Below are 16929 nucleotides of genomic sequence, written 5' to 3'. Positions count from 1 at the left end.
CATTCCACTTTGGTGTTGGCTTGTAGCCTTTTAAAATTGAAGAATTTGCCATCAGTGAGGTAGCTGACCTTGATGCCATGTTTGTCCTCAGTGAAGGCATTTGATAACATGGCTGAAAATATCATGCAAAAAAGTAAGGAAACACAGAGGACACATTCTTGTTTCAATCCACTGGTGACCAGGAAATCTTGAAAGTATTGTCTACTATCTAGAATGTGGGCAAGCACACCATCATGAAATTTATGTACAATGCTGATTAACTTCTCTGAGCAACAAAATTTTGACCAAATGGGGGATAAGGGTAGAGTCAGGTCCACATCATGTACTTTCTTCCCCATTTGACCTTTTTCCTCTATTGAGTTCACAGCCCCACCAACAATCTGTGAGTACAGAGTGGATATTAGTTTTTTAAACACCTAAATTCTAAGAACTTTAAAAACATAAGGTTAAAATAACATAATGAGAAAAATATAGATTAAACATGAAGGGATTTACCATCAAAACCTATAGTTTTAGAGATCATCCAAGAGGGTCACCCAGAACTGGGAAAGAAATCAGACTTTATACCATTTGATAATAGGGAAAATAATCAACCTCCTTAGTAGCCTAAATATAAAAGTTGCACAATATTGCTATTCAAGATGGTTCCACAAAGATTATCATTTTTGTAAAAGTTCTTCTCTTGTCTCTTCCTGGGAGAATGATTTCTTTATATCCTGAGGATTATTCTCCTAGATTTGTGATTAACATGGCAGGGGCAGAGATATTTCTGGAGTCTTAATTTTTAACTAGGGAACAAGGTGACCCATATGAAGCCTAATATTCTCTAAAGGGAATTAATCTTCTATCAATATATAGTTTTTTTAAGAAAGATTTTATTTTGAGTTTTACAATTTTTCCCCTATTCTTGCTTCCCTCCCCCTGCACCTCCCACAGAAGGCAGTCTGTTAATCTTTACATTGTTTCCATGGTATACATTAATCTAAGTTGAGTGTGATGAGAGAGAATTCATATTCTTATGGAAGAAAAATAAGGTATAAGAGATAGCAAAATTACATAATAAGATAACGAGTTTTTTCCTAAATTGAAGGTAATAGTTTTTGGACTTTGTTCAAACTCCACAATTCTTTCTCTGGATACAGATGGTATTCTCCATCACAGATAGCCCAAAATTATCCCTGGTTGTTGTGCTGATGGAATGAGCAAGGTTGATCATCACCCCCATGTTGTTGTTACAGTGTACAATGTTTTTCTGGTTCTGCTCATCTCACGCAGCATCAGTTCATGCAAATCTTTCCAGGCTTCCCTGGTTTCTAATAGAACAATAGTGTTCCATGATGTACATATACCACAGTTAGTTAAGCCATTCCCCAATTGAAGGACATTTATGTAATTTCCAATTCTTTGCTACCACAAATAGGGCTGCTATGAATATTTTTGTACAAGTGATGCTTTTATCCTTTTTCATAATCTCTTCATACTGCAGACCCAGTAGTAGTATTGCTGGATCAAAGGGTTTGCACATTTTTCTTGCCCTTTGGGCATAACTCCAAATAGCTCTCCAGAAAGGTTGAATGAGTTCACAGCCCCACTAACAATATATTAGTGTCCCAGATTTCTCAAATCCCTTCCAGCATTGATCATTGTCCTTTCTGGTCATATTGACCAGGCTGAGAGGTGTGAGATGGTATCTCAGAGATGCTTTGATTTGCATTTCTCTAATAAGTAATGATTTAGAGCAATTTTTCATATTACTATGGATCACTTTGAGTTCCTCAACTGTAAATTGCCGTTTCATATCCTTTGTCCATTTGTCAATTGGGGAATGGCTTGGTTTTTTTGAAAATTTGACACAGTTCTCTGTATATTTTAGAAATTAGTCCTTTGTCAGAAATACTAGTTGTAAAAATCGTTTCCCAATTTGCTACATTTCTTTTGATCTTGGTTACAGTAGTTTTGTCTGTGCAAAAGCTTTTTATTTAATGTAATCAAAATTATCTAGTTTGTTTTTAATGTTGTTCTTGGTCATAAACTACTTCCCTTTCCACAGATCTGATAGGTAAACTACTTGATCTTCTAGTTTGATTATAATATTGTCTTTATGTCTAGATTTTGTATACATTTTGATCTCATCTTGGTGTAGAGTGTGAGGTGTTGGTCTAATCCAAGTTTCTTCCACACTAACTTCCAATTTCCCCCACAATTTTTATCAAAGAGAGAGTTTTTAACCCAATAGCTGGACTCTTTGGGTTTATCAAACAACAGATTACTATAATCATTTCTTGCTATTGCACCTAGTTTATTCCACTGATCCACCACTCTATTTCTTAGCCAATACCAGATAGTTTTGATATCACTGTATAGTTTTGAGAAATTATTATTCTTTTGCAATCCCCAATTTGATCACAGTTGACATTATGTCAGCTATAGATCAAATAAAGAGGTGTAGAAAAAGTGAGGGGAATATTGGATGAAGAGATAGCATCTTGTAGAAACCTAAGTCACTAGAAGAAGGAGAAGGCAAAATTAAGCCAATCTTAAAAGGGGAGGCATAAAGATGGACTACATATTTATAGAGTCAAGAGGAAGATTACAGAGAGCAAAAGAAAAAAGGGGGAAGTTCCCTCTGATTAAATAATCATTCAATAAACCACAAAAGGGAGAAAATAATAACATAAACTTCTGATTTGTTCCTTTTATCTTTTGAAGTTCTGTGACTTCAGATGTTGTTTCCAGAGGTCCCCTTGCCAGTGTTTTTCCTTTCTTGTAGAATTACTAGAGCTTCTACTAGCAGTATTATTGTACTGAAAAGAACAAGTCCTGAATAGATCATTGTATACATTAAAAGCAACAATGTAAGATGATCAACTCTGCTGAACTTGCTCTTCTCAACAGTATAATAATCAAAGACAATTCTAAAGGATTTGTGATGAAAAATGCCATCCACATTCAGAGAAAAAAAACTATGGAGTCTGAATGTAAACCAAAATTTACTATTTTCACTTTTTAAACCTGTTTTATTTTTTCTTTTTCTCATTTCCCCCCTTTAATTCTGATTCTCTAATATGAAAGTAGTTTAAATATCATTATACATATATTATTTTTAATATTATTATACATGTATAACCTATATCAAATTATTCTCTATTATGGGGAGAGGAGAAGGAAATAAGGGAGGCATAAAAGATGTAATTCAAAAGCTTACAAAAAATGAATGCTGACAACTATCATTGCATATAATTGAAAAAATAAAATAATATTCAAAAATGGACAAAAAAGATAAAGTCAAAATGAAGAATACAAATAAAAATGGAAACAGGAGAAGGAAGCAAAGTGGGAAGAGGGAATAAGCATTCATTCAACTTCTACTATGCTTCAAGCCCTTTGCTAAGCATTTTACAATTATCAACTCATTTAATCCTCCCCAAAATGCTATTATCCCCATTTTACAGCTGAGGAAAGTGAGGTGGATAGAGATTAAGTGACTTGCCTAAGGTTACTTAGAAGGTGGTTACTTATAAGGTCAACTTGTGTGTGAAGTTAGATTTTAACTCAAAATGATGCAAAGCAAAAAGAGCAGAATCACTGACGTAAAGTTTGAGAAATAGAAGGAATCTCAGTGACTATCTAGCCTAATCCATACCTGAAAAGCTTAAAATACAGTGAACACATTAGAATACTATTATAAGTGTTGCCCATTTCTCCTTTATAAAGCTTGTGTTGCATATAGTTGTTTGATTGTTATATTCCCCATTAGAGTATAAGTTTTGTGAGAGCAGGAACTAGCTTTTGCCTGTCTTTGTATCAAAACATTCAGTCTCAATTATTATTATGCTTATTATAAAGTAGTAATAAGTATAATAATAATTAACACAGCCACCACCAACAATACTGCAAGGCTGCAAGGTAGAGTGGCTACACACTCAGTCTCAGAAGGAAGATTTGGATTCAAGTCAATATGATAAATTCTAGGTCAGTCACTTACCATATCTCAGGGTCCTATACAGTGCTCTAAGACTCTGCTGGTTTGCATTGGGAAAGGGAGTTCCTCTGCCAAAAGATCCTTGTATTCATGATATCCCAGAACCAAAATTAAAAATAATAATAGCTGATATTTATACATTATAATGCAGAGATCTTCATAAAATGATTATATTTGAGTCATAAGACATCTCTGTGAATTAAGTGCTATTATTAATCTCCATTTCCTAAGTGAGGAAACTGAGAATCAGGGAATAGAAATGACTTGCCTGGGGGTATCAGAGAGCTCCTCAGTGTCAGAGCTGGGATTACAAACCCAGTTTTCCCAATCTAGGGTATTTCCCTTTACACTATGTAGAATTTTTTGTTATGATAACTCTCTTACTGAAATAATTAAGGAATGACTGAAAAACTATGGTATATGAGGATATAAATGTAATGGAATTCTGTTATGCTGCAAAAAAGGAAGAAAAGGACTATTTTAAAAAGTGATGAGAAGACACTTATGAACTGCTACAAAATGAAATCACAGAATCAGAAGAATAATTTATATATAACATTTGTATTATAAAAAGTAACGCTTTTAAATGACTAAAGAACTCTACCAGCTAAATGTTAACCATAATTCAAAAAGACTGCTAAAGAAGAACAGCTCCTGATGTTCAGAAAAAGAAATGCATTTTTGAATGACCAAAGTAAGCATTTCTTTTGTTTGCCTATTTATGATATAGGGTTACTTAATTTATACTCCCTTCTTTCCTTCTTAGTTTCTTTATTTCTTTTCCTTTTTTTCGTCGTTTTCCTCCCCTTCTTTCTTTCTTCCTTTCCTTCCTTTCCTGTTTTTGTTTCTTCTTTCTTTCTATTCTTACTCTTTTATGGGTATGGAAGGATGAGAAGAGAAAGAAATGAATACTTAATAATGGAAGAAATAAATTCTAAAGAAAATCTAATGGATAAGGTTGAATGAGATTTAATAAAATTAATAATTTGGAAGAAATAACTTCTGAGGTCACTTTGAAATTCTGTAATTCAAGTCTCTTTGATGAGGGATAAATTATACAAGAATACTGAATATAAGGGACTTTAAGGATAATAACCTCAAGAACCACAGAGTCCTATCAGCTCTGACAATGTTCTTTGCCTTGTGACAAAAAGAACTCCTATAGAAACAAATTGTAGATATTATAGGAGCAAAACTGGAAATTCTTCAGAAGACAGAAATCCTATAAGGCTAAGGCATACTATCTCCCAAAGAAGCTTATTAGAAACTTAGTATATATTTGTAATTCACCAATACAGGATTTAGTAGCATCATTTCAACCAGTGAATACAATTATGAGGTTTGGGGCTTTTATAAGCTATTCTGAAAACTATGGTTCATGTGATGTGATAGAAGTATGGAAAGGATAAAATGGGAATAGTTTCTTTTTCATATTTCTTTTTTCCTCTTCTTCAGCTTCCACATTTAGTACAGTTTAGAAGAGTTTGTACTTTTCATAAATCTGGAGTGTTGTATTCCTAAAAATATTTCATATATATGTATATATATATACATATATATGAAAATAATTTTGTTTTATTATTTGTGTGTAGACTGAACATTTTTAAGATTTTTAAAATTTAACTTTTATTCTCATTTTGTACAAATAATGTTTTTTATACATTAATAAAATATTCTTGTTTAAGAGTAAACAAAATACCCCCTCCCCAAAAAAATATAGACTCGCTGGAGTGATAAAGTAAAGGGGAGAGAAAAAAATTAAAATTAAAAAATAATAGTAATAATTGTAAGTATGGCCAGGTGGTGCAGTAGACAGAGCACCAGCACTGGAGCCAGGAGCACCCAAGCCCATATCCGGCCCCGTATACCCAACAATCACCCAGCTGTGTGACATGCAAGCCACCCCAACCCCACTGCCCTGCAAAAACCAGAAAAAAGAAAAAAAAGACCCAAAATAAAATAAAATAGTAATAATAGTAAGGCAGCTGGGTGGTGGACAGAGCACTGGCCCTTGAGCCAGGAGCACCTGGGTCCAAATCCGGCCTCAGACACCCAAAGATCACCCTGCTATGAGGCCCCAGGCAGGCCACCCAGCTCCATTAGCCCTGCACCCTCCCAAAAAATTATAATAATAAAAAATGTGCTTCAGTCTATGTTCCAACACCACCAACTCTGTTTCAGGTGGATTATATTCTTTATGACAAGTCCATCACAAAAGTTACTTCCATATTTTTCCACTGTTGCCATTGCTGATCGCAACTCCCTCCTTTCATATTTCTCCACTACCATGTACTATATTTTCTCTTTCCTCTCACTCTGACTCTGCTGTAGGGTAGCTGAGTGGTGCAGCAGACAGATCCCTGGCCCTGGGGCCAAGAGGCCCTGAGCCCCCATACCACCCCTTAGGCCCAGCATCCACCTGGCCCTATGGTCCCAGACAGGCCATCCAATCCCAGCCCCTTGCAAGAAGTAAAAAAGAAAATGTATTCTATCTGACCACTCTCCCCTCATGGTCCATCCTCTACTCCTTCATTCACATCCCCACCACTTTCCCCTATCCCCCCCTCCTTCTTACTCCAGATGTCTATACCCCATTGAGTATATATGTTGTTTCCTCTCCTAGCCACCTCTGATGAGAGCAAAGATTCCCTCATTCCCCTTTGCCTTCCCCCATTCCATATCATTGCAATAGCTCATTGTAATAAAGAAAAATATTATATGAAATATCTTGGCCTATTCCCCTTCTCCTTTTTCTTTCTCCCATTACATTTCCCTTTTTTCTATTGACTCCATTTTTATACCATATTTTATCTTCAAATTTAGCTTTCTCCTGTGCTTCATCTATACAATCTCCTTCTACCTGCTCTGTTAATTAAGAAGGTCTATATGAGTATTATCAGTGTCATTTTTCTATACAGGAATACATGCAGTTCCTCATCATTAAGTCCCTCATATTTTCCCCTCCTCCTCCAATCTCTATGCTTCACCTGAGTCCTGTATTTGAAGATTAAACCTTCTGTTCAGCTCTGCCCATTCCAACAGTAACATGTGAAATTCCCCTGGTTCACTGAAAGTCCATCTTTTTTCCCCTGGAAGAGGACATTCAGTTTTACTGGGTAGTTAATTTTCAGTTGCATTCTAAGCTCTTTTGCCTTCTGGTATATTATATTCCAAGCCCTACAAGCTTCCAATGTAGTTGCCGCTAAGTCCTGTGAGATCCTGATTGCAGCTCCATGGTATTTGAATTGTGTCCTTCTGGCTGCTTGTAATATTTTCTCTTTGACTTGGGAGTTCTGGAACTTGGCTGTGATATTCCTAGGTGTTGGTTTTTTGGGATCTCTTTCTCCAGGGGATTGGTGGGTTCTCTCCATTCCTATTTTGCCCTCTGCTTCTAGGATATCAGGGCAATTTTCCTGTAGTAATTCTTTGAAAATGATGTCAAGGTTCTTGTCCTGATCATGACTTTCAGGTATTCCAATAATTTTTAAATTATCTTTCCTAAATCTGTTTTCCATATTAGTTGTTTTTTCAATAAGATGCTTCACATTTTCTTCTAATTTTTCATTCTTTTGGTTTTAAAGTATTGAGTCCTGATTTCTCTTAAATTCAGCAATCTCCCTGAGTTCTATTCTTTGTCTGAAGGATTTGTTTTCCTCAGAGAGCTTTCTTATCTCTTTTTCCATCTGGCCAATTCTGCTTTTTAAAACATTTTTCTCCTCAATAACTTTTTGAACTGTTTTATCCATTTGATCTAAGCTGGTTTTTAGCATGCTATTTTCTTCAGCATTTTTTTGGATCTCCTTGACTAAGCTGCTGACTTCATTTTCATGTTTTTCCTGCATCTCTATCCTTTCTTTTCCCCATTTTTCTTCTAACTCCCTCATTTGATTTTCAAAGTCTTTTTTGAGTTCTGTCACAGCCTGAGCCCAATTTCTGTTTTTCTTGGAGTCTTTAGATGCAGGAGCTTGTGCTTCCTCATCTTCAGACTGAGTGTTTTGATCCTTCTTGGGCTCAGAGGCAAATATTTCATAATGGTGTTCCTCTTGTTTCTCTGCTTGCTCATTTTCCCAGCCTAAACCTATTTTTAGGGTGCTTCCTGAGCTTTTGGGACACTCCCCCAAGGATCACAGTGTGTGAGGTCTGTCCTCCCTCCTAGTCTATGAATGACCATAAGCGCCCCTCTCTGCCATGGGGCTGAGGTGGTGGGGGGAGGCCCTGCTGTTCTATGGGGGGGCCTAGACTGCGATCAGGATCTTAATGTGGTCAGAACCCCAGCGTCCTGTTCCAGGGACAGAGGACAGAGCTCTGCAGTCTCTCTCCACTCTCCTCTCTAGGTTCAATGGGCTCATGCCCTGGGGGCTCCTGCTTACCGGCTCCACCTGCTTCTGTTTCCTGGATCTGGACTGCCTTGGCCACCTGCTTGCTGTGTGCCCTGAGGGCTGGGCTTCATATGCTCACTCTGGCAAAGGTCCTCCCCCCTCCCCATTCCCCCAAGTTGTGCCTGGTGCTCCCTGGGGCGTAGGTCAGGAAATTCCCCCACTGCTGCCTCCAGGAGGAGACTGAAGTTCTTTTGTTCTGGCAGGCCACCCCTCTGGTGGGCCGCCCCTCCAACCCCAGGGAGCAGAGCCTTTCCGCTCTTTTCCAGGTTACCTTGAGTAGGAGAACTGCCTCACTGGGTCCCTCTGTGGGTTCTGTCTTTCAAAAATTTAGTTAAGAGTCTTTACTTTTTAAGTTTTATGAGAGAGTACCTAAGAGACATCCTCTCTTGTCGCCATCTTGGCTCTACCCCCTAGACTGAACATTTTAATTGTTGTTCACTCATTTCAGTCATGTATGATTCTGTGACCCCATCTGGGGTTTTCTTGGCAAAAACACTTGCTATTTTCTTCTCTAGCTTATTTTACAGATGGGGAAGCTGAGGCATATGAAGTTAAGAGACTTGCCAAGGCAAAAATTCCTTGTGCTTATCCTTTGATTCACAATACTACTATTAGGGCTGTATCCCAGATCATAAAAAGGGGAAGACCCACAAATAGAAAAAAAATTTATAACAGATCTTTTTATAGTGGCAAGGGGAAATGGAGGGGATATCCATCAATTGGAGAATGACTGAACAAATTATGTTACATAAATACAATGTAGGACTATTGTTCTGTAAGAAATCATGATCAAATGGACATTAGAAAAGCACAGAAAGACTTGCATGAACTGATGCTGAGTGAAGTGAGCAGAAACAGTACATTATTATACATTTACTGCAATACTATCAGATGATCCACTATGATGGATTTAGCTTCTTTTAGCAGTTCAGTCATCAAAGACAATCCTGAGAGATCTGTTATGGAAAAGACAGAGAAAAAACTATGGAGTCTGAATGCAACCAAAGCAATACTATGTTTACTTTCAAAAATTGCTTTTATGTTTTTCTCGTTTCTCATGATTTTTACCCTTAGTTCTAATTTCTCTTTCATAAAATGATTAATATGGAATGCCTGGTTTGTTGGTTGGTTGGTTGGTTCCTGTCCTTCATTGTCGAAGAAGACCAAAATGACATCCCTATGTTTGAGACAAATTACAATGTGTCCAACTGTGGCTGATCAGACCAATATGGGCACAAATAGTCCATCACCTTGTAGTTGTTACTCTAAACTTATGGATGCCACATTTCTTTTGGACTGCTTCAATTCTGCCTCCCTCATAGAGTACAGCACTCTCCCTGATGATGGCATGCCTTGCTGGGCAGTCCTGTGCCAGTGTATGTCAAAGTGTACTGTCATTTCTAAAGTTCTTCAATGAGACCTTCAGGATGTCTCAGTATCGCTTCTTCTGACCCCCTTGTAAGTACTTGCCTTAAGTGAGTTCTCCATAAAATAGTTTTTTGGGCAAATGTACATCTGGCATCCTGTCCAACCCATCCTAGTGGCACTCTCTGTAGTAATGTTGGAATGCTAGGCAGTTTAGCTCGAGAAAGAACTTCAGTGACTAATATCTTCTCCTTCCAGGTGATTTTCAGAATCTTCCTAAGATAATTAAAATGGAAGTCATTCAGTTTCCTGACATGGTGCTGGTAGACTGTCCAGGTTTCATAGGCATATAGCAATGAGATCAGCACAATGGCTCAGTTAGATCTTCAGTTTGGTAGTCAGTCTAATACCTCTTCTCTATCATACTTTTTTTTTCAGAACTCCCCAAATACTGAGCTAGCTCTGGCAATGCAAGTGTCAACCTCACTGTCAATGTGTACCTCCCTGGAAAGGACACTTCCAAGGTAAATGAATTTGTCCACAGTATTCAAAACTTCTCCATTTGCTGTAATTGATGGTTCCACATATGGATGGTGTGGTGCTGGCTGATGGAGCACCTATGTTTTCTTGGTGTTAATTATTAGACCAAAATTAGCAAAAGGAGCAGAGAATCAATCCATATTTTGTTGCAACTCACTTACAGAGACTGCATTGAGTACACAATCATCTGCAAACAGAAGATCACGCACCAACATTCTCTCCACTTTGGTCTTGGCTTGTAGTTAAAGAATTTGTCATCAATGCAGTAGCTGACCTTGAGGTCATGTTCATCCTTGTTGAAGGCATTTGATAATTTGGCTGAAAACATTATGCTAAAAAGTATGGGAGCAAGGACACTTCCTTGTTTTACTCCATCAATGACTGGGGAATCTCAAGAGCATCATCCACTATCCAGAAGCTGGGCATGCATGCTGTCATGAAATTGACATACAATACTGATGAACTTCTCCAGGCAACCAAATTTTGACATAATTTTTCATAAACCCTTGTGACTGATGGTATCGAAAGCCTTATTCAGATCTACAAATACTGTATTCAGACCTCTGTTTGTTCTTGGCATTTTCCCTGGCATTGTCTGGCAACAAAGACCATATTGACTGTTCCTCTAGCCTTTCTGAAGCCACAATGACTCTCAGGAAGGTGACTAAATTCCAGGTGAAAGATCTGCCTATCGAGAAGGACTCTGGCAAGAATCTTACCAGCAATAAGTAAAAGAGAAATACTCCTTTGACTATCACAGGGCAATCTATTCCCTTTACCTTTATAGAAATGGATGATGAAGGCATCCTTGAATTCTTGGGATATAATCTCTTCATGCCATAGGGTTATAATCAGTTTTTGGAAAAGCAATGGATCAGCACCAGGTCCTTTGCCACTTAAAAGGAGTCTAATGGCATTCAAAATCTCTTCTTCAGTTGGAACTTCAGCTAAGGACTGATTGACTTCAACTTGAGGGAAGGGATCAATGACTTCTGCATTGATTGATGATGGTTTGTTAAGAACACTATGGAAGTGCTCAATCCATCTCTCTAGGATCAAGTCCCTATCATTTATCAATGTGAATTCATCAGCACAGAGTAGTTGAGACACACCATATGTCTTTGGCCCATAAATAGCTTTCAGGGTAACATAAAACATTCTGGTTTGTTACTATCTGCCTAAAATTGAATTTCATCTACCCCCTTACTGAGCCAAGAGTTCTGCATCTCTCTAAGCTTTACTTGGACTTTACTTTTAATGGAATTAAATGCTGCCTTCTTAGAAATGGATGAACTGTCCTGCTGGTAAACCCTGTGGAGTTCTTGTTTTTCATTTAGCAGCTTCTTTATTTCCCCATTTTCATCAAACTAGTCTTGATATTTGCAAGTGTTCTGGTCCATTTTAGCAAATGCAGTTCAAGGAAAGCTAGTTCTTTGGTGTGAGAGCTACTGAGCCTTCTTCAGGGCTGCTTTCCTCCTTTGATGTCCACTTGAACCACAAGAAGTTGTGGCAGGCATAGTGGCCACACCTGGGTAAACTGTTTTGGGAGTCTCAAATTTATCAGTGAGTAGTGGGGGTGGTGTCTACCACAAACATGTGCAGTCTTCCACTGGTGGAATGGGTGAAGAAGAATGATTTGTTCCAATGGCCATGAACCCAACTGAAGCAGATGCTATGGAATGCTTGGTCCTTGGTTAGACATCGAAGATGCCAAGGTCATCCACTGAGTCTAAAGCCATCTCTAGTTGTCTTGACTTTGTCTTGCTATGCTGGATCATGATGACTTTGGAAGAGAAAGTGAGGTTGTTGATGTTGTGCAACTCTACTTCACTTAAATCCAATTTACAAAGGTAACAAGACATCATTCATAGCCATTCCTCAAAGTCCTTTAGCAACGGGCAAGTGACAAAGCAGCAGGTGTAGAAACACTGGGAGCCGTAGTCACAATCCAGAACACAGGTGACCCAGGCCATGGGGTCATTTCCCCACTGAAATCAGTAGTGAGATTAGGCAGCCCCCTAAGTGACTGAACAGCCCTTCTAAGGATTGCACTACTCAGCTCCTGATGTAAGGAAGGGACTAGAAAAGGTACCCTAAAAGTTGTCTGCTTACACAACCCTGGTCTAATTACCACAGCAGGCAGGGAATCACACAGTGTGGTCAAGACACAAAAAAATCTATGAAAACATCTTCAAAGAAGATTCTACTCACCTTCAGTGCATGGAACATGCACACACTCATAGATAACATAAGATCCAGTAGACCTAAAAGAGGAACAGTTGTTGCTGTGAGAGAACTCAGAAGGTATGGTATCCAAATAGCAGCCCTGAATGAAACAAGGCTGGCAAACGACGTCCAGCTTCCTGAAGTCAGAGCTGTACACATGTTTTTCTAGAGTGGTTGTAGTGAAAGGGAATGAAGTGAAGCTGGGATAGGTTTTGAAATCAAAAATAATCTAGTCAGCATTCTTGAATGCCTACCCAAAAGAGTGAATGGCAGGCTCATGTCAATGAGATTGCCATTTCCAGGAAAACATCATGCCATCATCATCACTGCCTAAGCTTCCACTATGATGAACAGTGATGAAATTAAAGAAAAATTTTATAAAGACCTGGAGACCCTTATCATCAATGTACCAAAAGAGGAGAAGCTTATAATTCTGGGCGATTTTAATGCTAGAGTAGGCTCAGATTACCTGAAATAGCAAGGAGTCCTTGGGACTTAATGGAGTTGGAAACAGCAACAGCAATGGTCACCTTCTAAAGAAGATTTGTACATCTCATGACCTCATCACAAACAGTTTTTCATTTATCTAAACTTGATAAAACTTTCTGGATGCACCATCATAGCAAACATTTGGCATCTATTAGATTAAGTGATTGTAAGGGGAAGAGACAGACAGAATGTAAGAGTGACAAAGGCAATGTGTAGTGCAGAGTGCTGGAGTGATCACAGACTTATCCTCTCTAAGCTAAATATTCATATTCAATGAAAGAGGCAGCCCCAAGGCAAAATGAATACTAGAAGAATTAATGTCAAGAGATTAGAATCTCTCTCTGAGAGGGAACAGTTTGTTGCTGAGTTAGAGGGGAAACTGAGTCAAAACACAGTTAGCAACAGTGAAGCAGAAAAGAAGTGGGCAGCTTTGAGAGATCTGGTGTACAGCACTGCATCAATCTGGAAATATGTTTAACATAATTGCACATGTACAACTTATCTCAGATTATTTGTTGACATGGGAGGGGGAAGAGAAGGAAAGAAGGATAGTAGAAAATGTGGAACTAAAAAGTTTGCAAGAGGATGAATTTAGAAAACTACTTTTGTAGGTAATAGGAAAAAATAAATAAAACTTTAAAAATAAAATAAAACAAAATTTTAAAAAGAGAAGCTTGCCCAGAGACACACTAATAGAAAGCATCTGAAACCAGATTTGAATACCTTTCTGACTCTAGGCTTAGGACTCTGTCCACTGAACAACCTAGCTGCCTTGTATATTTTAATAACCAAATGTAAATTTTAAGAATAAAAATGATTATTAGTATTAAAAAATTCTACTTGGTGAATACAATCCAGAGAGTTTCTATTGCCACAAATTGCTCTACTCAGACAGAACTCAGTCCTTTTCCCCCACATAATTACAAGCCTTGGCTTATTTGATTTACTGGATCTTGACTTGGTTCAATGATCAACTGTCCAAAGGAGCCCAGCAATCACCTGCTACTTATTGCCAGTGATAGTTCTGGTGTATGTCTACACATTTGACAAGAGTCAGGTTGGACAGAGACGTACATATTATCGTGATATAAACTCTACTGTTTTATTCTTGAATCCTCAGACTTTTATAACGAAAACTTATCTCAGGAATGACAGGTTAAATGAGACCCAGCTGCATAATTTCCTGCATTAATTTACAATATTTATCCTTAGAAATCTGAAAACTTCCTTATCAGAAAAGCCTCCTAAAAATACCTCCGGGCACCACAGGATGTCTCAGGTCAGAGTTCACTGAAGAGCCCACAAATCCATTTAATGAGCAAGAATACATACATATCTCTGGTGGCAAAGGTCACCAAAAATATGTATAAATCACTCTCAGGAGCTGGCCCTTGAGAGCTACTAATATACCTGCTCCCTGGTCCTTCTACCTCATCATCCTTCTAAACTACAGTCCCTAGACCATGTTCTCTCCTCCAACTAATGCACTTTTCAGAGTCTCTTAACTCACGGGATGATTAGATCTGAAACTGGAAGGGTCGTTCTCATTACAGAGGAGGAAACTGAGGTCAACGAGGGTGTGCTGAGTTGCCCGAGGTGGCACAAGTGGTTAAAAAGTCCATTCTCACATGAATCCAGGTGCTCTAGTTCAAAATCCAATACTGTCCCCTCCCAACTCTTTCCTTCTGTCCTCCCTACCTCAGCCCCCAACCCCCCATCCTGTGATTCTCTATTGCTGTGACATCCAGACTCTCTGACCATCTCTTCTAAGTCAAGTAGATCCTGCTCACTCTGGAGGAGCCTTGGGAGAGTCTGAAGCAGAAACTGCAGTAACTCCCTGTCTATCATGGTCAGTAGGACTAGTTCATACTGAACCTCAATCTGTAATTTCTCAGAACCTGTGACTAGATTGCATCTATAGATAACCAGAAAAAAGCAACACATCTAGGGTCAGTATCACTCCTCAACTCTGAGACCCTTCATCCCTGGTCCCGCCTGGGAAGCCTTTAGGCTGGTCTGGGTCCCTCCTAGTTCCCCAAGGCAAGGTCACCCCTAACCTGCAGGAACTCTGCCTCCACCCCTTCTATAATCACAGTCACTGGGAAGGGGCCAGGATACACATCACTGGTTCTTCTCTGAGAAGCAGCAGAAGTGTGGCCTTGGCCCTTTCATTACCTCTTGGACCCTCCCTGGCCTTGTACCCTAGTACCCTTGTACCCTAGCCTGCAGTTGGCTTCTGCCTCTAAATATTTCAACCTGCTTTTATCTTTGTGTTTCATCTGGGAGAGGTGGAGGAGGTGGGAACATAATAGGGAAGGAAAACCACAAAGGCTGGGTCCCTGCTGTCTCCCCTCTTCACCAGGTGGATGTTTGTATTCTCTTCCCAGTTCATGAGTACCCAGCTCAGGGTTCTCCATCCATCATGGTAAGGATAGGTAGCAAGTCACACATCCGATTCTCAAGCTCAGTCACAGTAAGTTGTCTTCTGTTTTTTCCTTTCACTAGAAAAGGAGTCATGGCTGAAGAGTCTTCCAGCACTTCCCAAAGAAAGGACATGCTGTTTAGCATCTTCATCATTGTTTTAAATAAGGTATCAGTGATTTCTTTGTACTTCTTTTACTTCAGCACAGCTGTAACCATATTTCACTGATTAATCATAATAATAATAATATTTATATGTCTTTTAAAGTACTAACAAATATAATCTCATTTGAGTCTCATAACAACCCTGGGGGGCAGGTGATATTATCACCTCTATTTTAAGATGGCAAAACTGAGCCAGACTGCAATTTAAGTGACCTGCCTAGTATGACACTATTAGGAAGAGTCTTAGGCCAGACTGAATTTAAGTCTTCTGACTTCAGGTCCAGACCTCTGCCCCCTGTACCATCTACTCTCCCAGTGGGAATATTCATGCCACTTGGGAATCTGACGCCTGACTTATACTTCTTTAACCCCATGGTACTGTTGTCCTTGTCCTCCCAAATATCTCCCATATATCCACCCTTATTAGGGGGCAGCCCCCTAGTTGCCTACTCTCAGTCCACAATGAATTCTGGTCCTTTTCCAAACCAACATTTCCTAGATGAAGTCTCTTTTGAAATTTCTTACCCACAGCTCCTGTAAAATTGTCTCCAGTGCCTTCATCTGTCCTGCTCCCCCTCCCATCAGGATGTGTTCCCTCTTTGGCTAGGAAATCCATTGTTGTCCCCTCCTGATTCTTTCCTTCTGTCCTCCTTTACCTCAGCCCCCAACCCCCATTCTGTGATTCTCTATTGCTCTAATATCCCGACTCCACCCTTCTCCATGATCTCTAGTAGAGAAAGCACCAGACTTAGAACTAGAAATTGAGAGTTCAAATACACCCTCAGATACATACTATGTGACCCTGGGCAAGTCACTTATCCTCTGGTTATCAAATGGGGACAAGAATAGCACCCACTTCCAGAAATGTTATGAGGATCAAATGAGATAATGATTGTAAAGCTTTTCTTAGTGTAGTGTCTGACCCAGAATAAACACTACAGAATGTTAGCTTCTATCCCAAAACCTTCCAAAGCCCTTTCAGGTCAGAATCTGGAGCACAGTCTCAGGAGGGCCTGGGCCACAGGCATGGGGGTCAGGGCTGGCCTGTGCCCAGGCAATGATCAGCTGTCCAGGCCATCTTATGCAAACTCAACCTCTTTTACGCCCTTTGACTTGTCAGCTCATGGTTCATAACCCCTGAACACAAAGAAGACTCACTGCCTAGGGCCCTGGGAAAGCCTTCTGGGCTTTGAGGAGAAGGAAAAGGAAACTGACTTTTACTATGAAAAGTGTTTACTATGTGCTGGGGACAATACTAGGGATTTTATAAATTTTATCTCATTTGACATTATGATTCATAGAATGAGGGAAGCACTGTCCTCCCCAGAGCCTGGAACCCCACTAACCCCACTAACCCCCCCA

The sequence above is a fragment of the Macrotis lagotis genome, chromosome X (genome assembly GCF_037893015.1).
Source record: "Macrotis lagotis isolate mMagLag1 chromosome X, bilby.v1.9.chrom.fasta, whole genome shotgun sequence".
NCBI classification, from domain to species: Eukaryota; Metazoa; Chordata; class Mammalia; order Peramelemorphia; family Peramelidae; genus Macrotis; species Macrotis lagotis.
The sequence above is the reverse complement of the archived record's forward strand: the minus strand, read 5'-3'. Positions refer to the sequence as shown.